This window comes from Arachis hypogaea, chromosome 17 (assembly GCF_003086295.3).
Source record: "Arachis hypogaea cultivar Tifrunner chromosome 17, arahy.Tifrunner.gnm2.J5K5, whole genome shotgun sequence".
In the NCBI taxonomy this organism is placed as follows: domain Eukaryota; kingdom Viridiplantae; phylum Streptophyta; class Magnoliopsida; order Fabales; family Fabaceae; genus Arachis; species Arachis hypogaea.
The window spans coordinates 43,826,569-43,837,488 of record NC_092052.1 but is presented as its reverse complement, the minus strand read 5'-3'; the positions used below and the strand labels follow the sequence as shown (position 1 = coordinate 43,837,488).

At 37.3% G+C, this 10,920-nt stretch overlaps 1 non-coding gene across 1 annotated transcript; it reads right to left on the bottom strand.

Moving 5' to 3' along the window:
- Positions 1-10,460: 10,460 nt before the first annotated feature.
- LOC112767501 (small nucleolar RNA R71) lies at positions 10,461-10,568 on the bottom strand. Its single transcript, XR_003184943.1, has one exon. It is a non-coding gene; the product is annotated as a small nucleolar RNA R71 (small nucleolar RNA).
- Positions 10,569-10,920: the final 352 nt, after the last annotated feature.

The window sequence follows — 10,920 nt, the reverse complement described above, 5'->3', positions numbered from 1 at the left end:
GTACCGGCTCTAGACTGTCTGGTACCGTGTTTTGAGAAAAATAAGAATTTAAAAATTGATTTATTTTCTTGAAAGGATAAAAAAGAATTTGAAATCGAAAACCGGGCGCTAATCTTAAAGTTTTTTGCCCAAAGTGGGCCAAATGGGCTAAAACTGCTAACGGATTGGAGCGGGCCCAAACCGGCCCAAGTTCCAACATATAAATACCCATTTAATGATCTTTAAGCTCATTTTGAGGGAAAAAAAGAGAGAGAGAGCTCGGATAGGTGATGGTGAGGGGTGAAACCCCATTATCACTATCCATCATCACTTTCCGAGAGCCATAACTTGAGTTACGGAGCTCCGATTGACGAGCTATTTGTGGCCACGCAAAGCTCTCGTCGAGATCTTCGTTCTATTTAAGTTTTGCCGGTAAGAATTCATATCTCATGCTTCAGTTTTCTGCCCTAAGTGATTTCGCATTTTTATGTTTGGTTTTTGAGTAGATTTTATGGTTTTGGTTGTTTAGGGGTAATCTAGCATTGGAATATTGTTAATGCCTTTGGGTAAGGTAAGGTTTCACAAAACCCTTGTGTTTAGTTGTTTTTGTGAACCCTAGGTTTGATGTGATATGTTATATGATGTTAGATTGAGTTTTGGTATTTGTTGGAGTTGGTTTGAGGCTTTGGATCGAGCTTGGTGGCTTCGTTTTGGTGTTTGGTGCAGTTTGAGAATTGACCAAGGTATGATTTTGGTTTCCTTTATGTAATATGTAATGTTTCTGGAAACTTAGGCTAGTTGACCTTAAGATAGGTTTGAATGACGTGATTGTATGATTAATTGTATATAAATGTTATTCTTGATGATAGTTTGGATGGAGGTTGAATAAGTTTGAATGTGATGATATATATGTTGTTAGATGATTATTATTGATGAGTTATGTTGGTGGATGTTGATGATGATTTTGATTGTTGGTTATTGTGGTTCATGTTGAAAGTAAATGAGTGAGGAGGTTTGATGAATTAATAGGATTGGTGGGAATTGTGAATAATGATCATGAGTGTTGATTAATGATTGAATTGGAAATTATGGATTTGTAGTGATTTATGGTGTAATGGTTGAGTGGATTAGGTGTGGATTTAATGAAAATGATATGAAATGGTAATTTGTTGTGTGTGGTGGTGTTTTATGATAGTTGATTAGGCTTTGATTTGGTTTTAAATTGAGAGTTTTGGTGAAATTGAGTTGTAACAGCCCAGACCACCCGCTAGCACGATATTGTCCGCTTTGGCACACAAGGCCTCACGGTTTTGCCTTTGACGATAGGGATGCTAGCCGAAGCCCCCCACACTCACTCGTCAAAACGCGTCATGCTAGGGAGAGGTATCCACACCCTTATAAGGCATGCTTCGTTCCCCTCTCCAACCGATGTGGGCCTTACAATCCACCCCCTAAGGGAGCCCAGCGCCCTCGCTGGCACATCGATCCGGGTTCTGGCTCTGATACCATCTGTAACAGCCCAGACCACCCGCTAGCACGATATTGTCCGCTTTGGCACACAAGGCCTCACGGTTTTGCCTTTGACGATAGGGATGCTAGCCGAAGCCCCCCACACTCACTCGTCAAAACGCGTCATGCTAGGGAGAGGTATCCACACCCTTATAAGGCATGCTTCGTTCCCCTCTCCAACCGATGTGGGCCTTACAATCCATCTGTAACAGCTCAAACCACCCGCTAGCACGATATTGTCCGCTTTGGCACACAAGGCCTCACGGTTTTCTGTAACAGCCCAGACCACCCGCTAGCACGATATTGTCCGCTTTGGCACACAAGGCCTCACGGTTTTGCCTTTGACGATAGGGATGCTAGCCGAAGCCCCCCACACTCACTCGTCAAAACGCGTCATGCTAGGGAGAGGTATCCACACCCTTATAAGGCATGCTTCGTTCCCCTCTCCAACCGATGTGGGCCTTACAATCCACCCCCCTAAGGGAGTCCAGCGCCCTCGCTGGCACATCGATCCGGGTTCTGGCTCTGATACCATCTGTAACAGCCCAGACCACCCGCTAGCACGATATTGTCCGCTTTGGCACACAAGGCCTCACGGTTTTGCCTTTGACGATAGGGATGCTAGCCGAAGCCCCCCCACACTCACTCGTCAAAACGCGTCATGCTAGGGAGAGGTATCCACACCCTTATAAGGCATGCTTCGTTCCCCTCTCCAACCGATGTGGGCCTTACATGAGTTCTCAAGATTTTTGGTAAAAATGGATTTTTGACAAATTTTGGCGGATCATATCTTATGCTACAGTTTTTGAAATGAGTTGAATTTTATATCAATTAAAAGATAATTCAAAGAGCTTTTAAACGGTATAGATTTTGTAGAAAGAGATATGATCGTTAGAAGTTAGTATCTAAAATCTGATTTCTGTGATGTTGCAGGATTTGTGATTTTTGGTTTGTGTGTGCACGTCCACTGACCCTTGTGCGCACGTACACCCTGTGATTTTCAGAAAATGTGCGTACGCACACTCTGGTACGCACGCGCACACAGGAAAATGCCTACTATTGAGGGCATTCGCACACTCTGCTGCGCACACACACCTTGCGAATTTTGCAAGTTGTGCGTACGCGGAAGCTGGGAAAACTCTTCTGGTCGTGCGTACACACAACTCTATGCGTACGCACACTACCCTATTTTTGAATGAAACCTTGTTTTTAACTGTCTTACCTTCCCGGCAAGCTTGCAAACTTCCGTAACACTTGTTTAAAACCCTTTTTGCCAGTTTTAGGGTCTTGAATCAAGGGAGAAAATAATAAGTGTATAAAAAGGGGGTATTTTAGTTATGAGTTTAGAGGATGGTGATTTAGGCTTGGGAAGTTCTGTGGATGGGATAGCTGGAGTGTTTAGGCAGAGTGTTGAGGTGATGATGACTTGAGAAACATGAACGATTATGGTGTATGAGAAGAGTATAAATGGACTTGGGCTATGAACAGTGATATCTGAAATTGAGAATGTAATTGTGAAATGCATAGTTTTCTGTCGTAGTGGCTGTGGCAGTTTTTCTGCCTACGTTCGGATGTGAGGGTTGAAGCTGGGCTTCCCACTCACGTTTTGCTCTCATGGAGAATGTGGTAGGGCACTCATCCCTCGGAATTATTCTTCCTGAGTATGCAATTTCTCTCTGGTTGCAAGGTGGTAGGGCACTAACCCACGGAATCATGCAGCATCTAGAGGAAGGTGATAGGGCACTCTCTCTCGAAACGTTTCCCTCTGAAAGGAGAAGGTGGTAGGGCACTCATCTCTCGGAATTATTCCTCCTGAGTATGCGCAACAGAGAGACTAATCTGGGAGTTGCCGTCCGGATTTTGTGTTGGGTTTGGCACTATAACCGACATGTGATATCACAGCCAATAGGACAGGCATTCATCATATGCATCTCTTATGTGCTTGATTGCTTTGACTACTTGCAGTTTGCCTAAATGTATAATATGCCTTCTTGCTTCTCGAATTACTCGCTATATTTGAATATTACCTGTGTATTACTTATTTGCATATACTTGTGATTGTCTGGTGCTGAAGAGGTTAGGTAGGCAATGACGATAGGATCGCACGGAGGGTAGGTTGGTGAAGGCTGTGGGACAGCGGTGACTAGTTTTAGTTAGAAATCCCCTAACTTTAGATACCCTTGTTTATTGTTTACAGTTTAAGTTATTTATTTCGTTAAGCATGAATATCTATTGGGTGTGAAGTTTTAGGATTGCCTTCAGTGTCCCGGAACCTTACATCTTACATATTGGGCATTGTTACCATACTGAGAACCACTGATTCTCATACCATATATTGTTGTTGTTTTTCAGATGCAGGTCACAATCCACCACGGTGAGTTTGCGGATGTGGTGACAGAGTGGAGTATGATCTTCCTTGAGTTTTATTTCACTTTACTTTTGTTGTAGCACTCTCACTTTTTGTATATTTAATGTTGTTGCCTAGAGGCTTTATTTCTGAAAACTTTGAGAGATAGGTTGTTGCTGTTTTAAACTTCAAAAACTCTGTTGTATTTAGTTTGATTAGCCGGCCTAAACTCCGCAGGCTGCGACTAGTCCTCTTTTTGGTATTTTACACTTATATATATATATATATATATATCTTGGTTACTTAAATTATTACCTTGTGTATCCTGGAGCTATCTACAAGGTTTTATATATTATGTATTGTTCTATTCGTACCTATGCGTTTAGTTATCGTGTGGAACGCTTCGTGTATCCTAATTCTGCTTTATGCAATTTGAGCTTTTAATTCCTTCATCGGGCTTCGAGTATTACTTAGAACTATCATGAGACTTTGCTATCCTTCGCTTTATGACGCGAGGTAAGGCTTAGGGTAATGGGGTGTTACGGAACGCCAGGCGTATGAAGCACATGACCAAAGTGGGCCAAAGTGGACTTTAGCACTCCTTATCTTGTTTAGTCTTATCTTTGTACTTTTTAATTTAAGTTAACATCTTTAGGGTTAGCATTTCCTATTTAAAGATGAGATCACTTAGGAATTAGGCATGCCTCCCAGGAGGGGAGAAGCATAGGCACATTACTTTACACCTTCTTCTTTGTTTTTTTTTGTAAAGTATGAGCAACTAAACCTCCTAGGTTAAGGATAGGAGCTCTGCTCATTCCCATGGATTAATATTATTGCTTTTCTTCTTTAATATATGTTTGATTCCATTCTATGATGTATTATCGTTCTTCATCTTTATGAATTTGGGGTGGAACGAGAGTATGACCCTTTATTCTACATGAGCTCTTGCGAAGCCTTAGCCAGATTGTATTGAGCTGCAGCAACAGGAATGCATAGAAGAGAAATAGAACACCCCAGAGGGTGCCCCTCCGGAGTGGTGGCTCTAGCTTATTGTAAGCGCTTCCTTAGGGTCCTCTTAAGTTCAGGATCAAGATCAAAGAGAGCTTCTCTATCTCTATTTCTGCTCATAAACAAAAGAAAGAAACCAAGAAGAGAAAAAGAAAGGAGTCTCTATGTCAGAGTATAAAGAACTTCTTGTGCGAGACTTAGGTAAAGAGAAAAAGAAAATACATGTGTCTTTTATTAAAAAGAAATTTTGAAAATAAAGAGAGAGAAAAGAGTTAGAAATTTTCGAAAAAGGAGGAGAGAGAAAGAAGTTAGTATGTTTTCGAAAAAAATGAGAGAGAAAGAGTTTAGAGGATTTTCAAAAAAGAAGATAGAGAAGAATTAGAAAGACACCAAACTTTTAAAATTGAAATAAGATAGAACGAATAACTAACTAACAAGATTTGAAAATAAAATAAAAGATTTAATTTTGAAAGTTTTTGAAATTAAAAATAGAAAGTCAAAGGAAGATTTTGAAATTTAAATTTGGAAAGAAAATGTTAAAAAAAGGAAGATAAGATTTTAAAATTTAAAAGATACTCAACTTTTAAAATTTAAAAATTGAATTTAAAATTTGAATTTAAAATAAAACAAGATAACAAAATTTTGAAATCGGAGAAAGAAAAGATAAGATAAAGCTTTAAAGATAAAAGGTAAATAAGAAAATTAAGCAAAAACAAAAAGATACTAATGAGACACCAAACTTAAAATTTAAACCAAGATAGAAACAAAGAATTAAAATATTCAAAATATATAAAAATATAAATTTTGAAAAATTAAAAGGAAAAGACAAACACTAGACAGACACCAAACTTAAAAATTTTGAAATCAAAGACACTTAATTTCGAGAAACTGAAAATGACAAACACTAAAAGACACCAAACTTAAAAATTTTAAAATCAAACAAGAAAAAATATAAAGAAAATTTCGAACACAAAGAAAGAAAAACAAGAACAATTTTCAAAAAATCAAGAAAAGAAAAAAAACCAAAAGGACACCAAACTTAAGAATTGACACAAGACTCAAACAAAAGAAAAAAGATTACTAAAATTAAAAAGTTTATTAATAAAATTTTTAAAAAGAAAATAAGAAACACAATTAAAAGAAAACTAGTAAAAGATACCTGATCTGAGGAGCAAGACAACTAGTAGTTGTCAATTTCGAATAGTCCCCAGCAACGGCGCCAAAAACTTGGTGCGCAAAATTAGAACTCGCACAACTGAACCGGCAAGTGCACCAGGTCGTCCAAGTAATACCTCAGATGAGTGAGGGTCGATCCCATGAGGATTGTTGGATTGAGCAAGCAATAGTTATCTTGCTGAACTTAGTTAGGCGAATAGAAAAGAGAGTTGTTATTGTAAACGCATAAATCAGAATAATAAAGAAAGCAATACGGAATTGGTGTAGAAACAATGATGAGGAATCGGTTAAGGCCTCAGAGATGCTTATCCTTCCAGATTAGTACTTCTTACTGACTACTTTAACAATGAATGATTCATTCTATGGCAAGGTTGTAAGTGATTAAAGCCGGGGTAGTGGTCATTAATCTCTGATGAGCGGATAATTTATACGCTTTTTGACATTGTTTTTAGTATGTTTTTAGTAAGATCTAGTTACTTTTAGGGATGTTTTCCTTAGTTTTTATGTTAAATTCACATTTCTGGACTTTACTATGAGTTTGTGTGTTTTTCTGTGATTTCAGGTATTTTCTGGCTGAAATTGAGGGACTTGAGCAAAAATCAGATTCAGAGGTTGAAAAAGGACTGCTGATTTCAGGTATTTTCTGTGATTTCAGGTATTTTCTGACCTCCCTGCACTCAAAGTGGATTTTCTGGAGCTACAGAACTCGAAATGGCGCGCTTCTAATTGCGTTAGAAAGTAGACATCCAGGGCTTTCCCGCAATATATAATAGTCCATAATTTGGCCAAGAATTGACGACGTAAACTGGCGTTCAACGCCAGCCTTCTGCCCAAATCTGGCGTCCAACGCCAGAAAAGGACCCAAAACCAGAGTTGAACGCCCAAACTGGCACAGAAACTGGCGTTCAACTCCACAAATGGCCTCTGCACGTGCAACACTTAAGCTTAGCACAAACACACATCAAGTGGGCCCCGGAAGTGGATTTATGCATCAATTACTTACTCATGTAAACCCTAGTGACTAGTTTATTATAAATAGGACCTTTTACTATTGTATTAGGAATCTTTTGATCATCTTAGGATCTTAGGATCTTAGGATCATCTTTGGACGTCTGGTTCTTAGATCAGAGGGGCTGGCCATCTCGGCCATGCCTGGACTTTCACTTATGTATTTTCACGGTAGAGTTTCTACACTCCATAGATTAAGGTGTGGAGCTCTACTGTTCCTCAAAGATTAATGCAAGTACTACTGTTTTCTATTCAATTCTTCTTATTTCTCTTCTAAGATATCCATTCGCACCCAAGAACGTGATGAAGGTGATGATTATGTGTGACACTCATCATCCTTCCCCCTCATGAACGTGTGCCTGACAAACACTTCTGTTCTACATGAATTAAGCTAGAATGAATATCTCTTAGATCTCCTAACTAGAATCTTCGTGGCGTAAGCTAGAATGATGGCGGCATTCAAGAGAATCCGGAAAGTCTAAACCTTGTCTGTGGTATTCCGAGTAGGATTCAATGATTGAATGACTGTGACGAGCTTCAAACTCGCGATTGTTGGTCGTTAGTGACAGATGCAAAAGGAGGGTGAATCCTATTCCAGCATGATCGGGAACCGACAGATGAATAGCCGTGCCGTGACAGGGTGCGTGAGCATATTATTCACTGAGAGGAGGGGATGTAGCCACTGACAACGGTGATGCCCTTGCATAAAGCCAGCCATGGAAAGGAGTGAGACTGATTGGATGAAGATAGCAGAAAAGCAGAGGTTCAGAGGAACGAAAAGCATCTCCATTCGCTTATCTGAAATTTCTACCAATGATTTACATAAGTATCTCTATCCCTATTTTATTATATAACATTCGAAAACATCTTCATCACTTTATATCTGCCTGACTGAGATTTACAAGGTGACCATAGCTTGCTTCATACCAACAATCTCCGTGGGATTCCACCCTTACTCACGTAAGGTATTACTTGGACGACCCAGTGCACTTGCTGGTTAGTTGTATCGAAGTTGTGACAATCATGAATTAAGATCAGAGCACCAAGCTTTGGAGCCATTACCAGGATTTGTTCGAGCCTGGAGATCACAATTTCGTGCACCAAGTTTTTGTCGCCGTTGCCGGGGATTGTTTGAGTTTGGACAACTGACGGTTTATCTTGTTGCTCAGATTAGGTAATTTTCTTTTTATTTTCTTTTCAAAAATTTTTCAAAAATATTTCAAAATTTTCTCACCTGTTTTCGAAAAAAAAAAAAAGAGAGGGTTTTAAAATAAAAATGTTTTCAAAAATATATTTTCTTTTCAGAATTTTTAAGAATGAATTCTAGTGTTTCATGGAGCATGTTGAAGCCTGGCTGGCTGTAAAGCCATGTCTCAATTCTTATACTCAAGAGAAGAGCTTCTTTATCTTTCTTAGCCAATTGGCTGTTGAATGTAAGGAATGTCAGGCGTGTCATGTCTGAGTTACATACTAAAGCTTGGCTGGCTATTAAGCCATGCTTGACCCTTTGATTGGAGCTTTAGAGCATAAGATTCCTGGAATTCATATTAAAAATTTTGGAATCCTTATTTTCTTTTTCAAAATATTTTTTCGAAAAATATAAAATAAAAATCCAAAAAAATTTAGAAAATCATAAAAATCAAAAATATTTTTGTGTTTCTTGTTTGAGTCTTGAGTCATATCATAAGTTTGGTGTCACTTGCATATGCATCTTGCATTTTTCGAAAATTTCATGCATTCATAGTGTTCTTCATGATCTTCAAGTTGTTCTTGGTAAGTCTTCTTGTTTGATCTTGATGATTTTTTGTTTTGTGTCTTTTCATGTTTATCATATGCATTCTTGAATTCTTAGTGCGTAAGCATTAAAGAATTCTAAGTTTGGTGTCTTGCATGTTTTCTTTGCATTAAAAATTTTTCAAAAATATGTTCTTGATGTTCATCATGATCTTCATAGTGTTCTTGGTGTTCATCTTGACATTCATAGCATTCTTGCATGCATTCATTGTTTTGATCTAAAAATTTCATGCATTGCATAATTTTCATGTTTTCATAAAAAATTTCAAAAAAATAAAAAAAATATCTTTCCTTTTTCTCTCATCAAATTCGAAAATTTGAGTTGACTTTTTCAAAAATTTTTAAAATCAAGTTGTTTCTCATGAGTCAAATCAAATTTTCAATTTGAAAATCTTATCTTTTTCAAAATCTTTTTCAAAAATCAAATCTTTTTCAAAATTCTTAGTTATTTTCGAAAATTTCAAAAATATTTTTCAAAAATCTTTTTCTTATTTTTATATAAAATTTTCGAAAATAACTAATCAATTAATGTTTTGATTCAAAAATTTCAAGTTTGTTACTTACTTGTTAAGAAAGATTCAAACTTTAAGTTCTAGAATCATATCTTGTGATTTCTTGTGAATCAAGTCATTAATTGTGATTTTAAAAATCAAATCTTTTTCAAAAACTAATTTCTATCATATCTTTTCAAAAATATCTACTTATCTTATCTTTTTCAAAAAATATCTTCTCAAAATATCTTTTCTAACTTCCTAACTTCTTATCTTTTCAAAATTTGTTTCAACTAACTAACTAACTTTTTGTTTGTTCCTTAACTTTTTCAAAACTACCTAACTAATTCTCTCTCTCTCATTTTTCGAAAATATCTTCCCCCTTTTTCAAAATTTCTTTTTAATTTATTAATTATTTTAATTTTTAAATCTTAATTTTCGAAAATTACTAACATTTTTCAAAAACTATTTTCAAAAATCACTAACTCTTTTTCAAAAATTATTTTCGAAAATTCTCTTCTCTCTCATCTCCTTCTATTTTTTTTTTATTTTATTCATCTACTAACATCTCTCCCTCATTCAAAAAAAAAAAGGATCTCTATTATTATTATTTTTCTGTGCCTTCTTCTTTGTCATATGAGCAGGAGCAAGGACAAGAATATTCTTGTTGAAGCAGATCCAGAACCTGAAAGGACTCTGAATTACAACTAACCAGTAAGCACCTGTTAGGAATTTTCAAACAAGAAGAGGAGATGGCAGCCGAAAATAATAATAATGCAAGGAGGATGCTTGGTGACTTTATTGCACCTAATTCCAATTTACATGGAAGAAGCATCTCCATTCCTGCCATTGGAGCAAACAAATTTGAGCTGAAACCTCAATTAGTTTCTCTGATGCAGCAGAACTGCAAGTTTCATGGACTTCCATCTGAAGATCCTTTTCAGTTCTTAACTGAATTCTTGCAGATATGTGATACTGTTAAGACTAATGGAGTAGATCCTGAAGTCTACAGGCTCATGCTTTTCCCTTTTGCTGTAAGAGACAGAGCTAGATTATGGTTGGATTCTCAACCCAAAGACAGCCTGAACTCTTGGGATAAGCTGGTCACGGCTTTCTTAGCCAAGTACTTTCCTCCTCAAAAGCTGAGCAAGCTTAGAGCTGATGTTCAAACCTTCAGACAGAAAGAAGGTGAATCCCTCTATGAAGCTTGGGAAAGATACAAACGGTTGATCAAAAAGTGTCCTTCTGACATGCTTTCAGAATGGACCATCCTGGATATATTCTATGATGGTTTATCTGAGCTATCAAAGATGTCACTGGACACTTCTGCAGGTGGATCCATTCACCTAAAGAAAACGCCTGCAGAAGCTCAAGAACTCATTGACATGGTTGCTAATAACCAGTTCATGTACACTTCTGAAAGGAATCCTGTGAGTAATGGGACGCCTGTGAAAAAGGGAGTTCTTGAAGTTGATACTCTGAATGCCATATTGGCTCAGAATAAAATATTGACTCAGCAAGTCAATATGATTTCTCAGAGTCTGAATGGAATGCAAGCTGCATCCAACAGTACTCAAGAGGCTTCTCCTGAAGAAGAAGCTTATGATC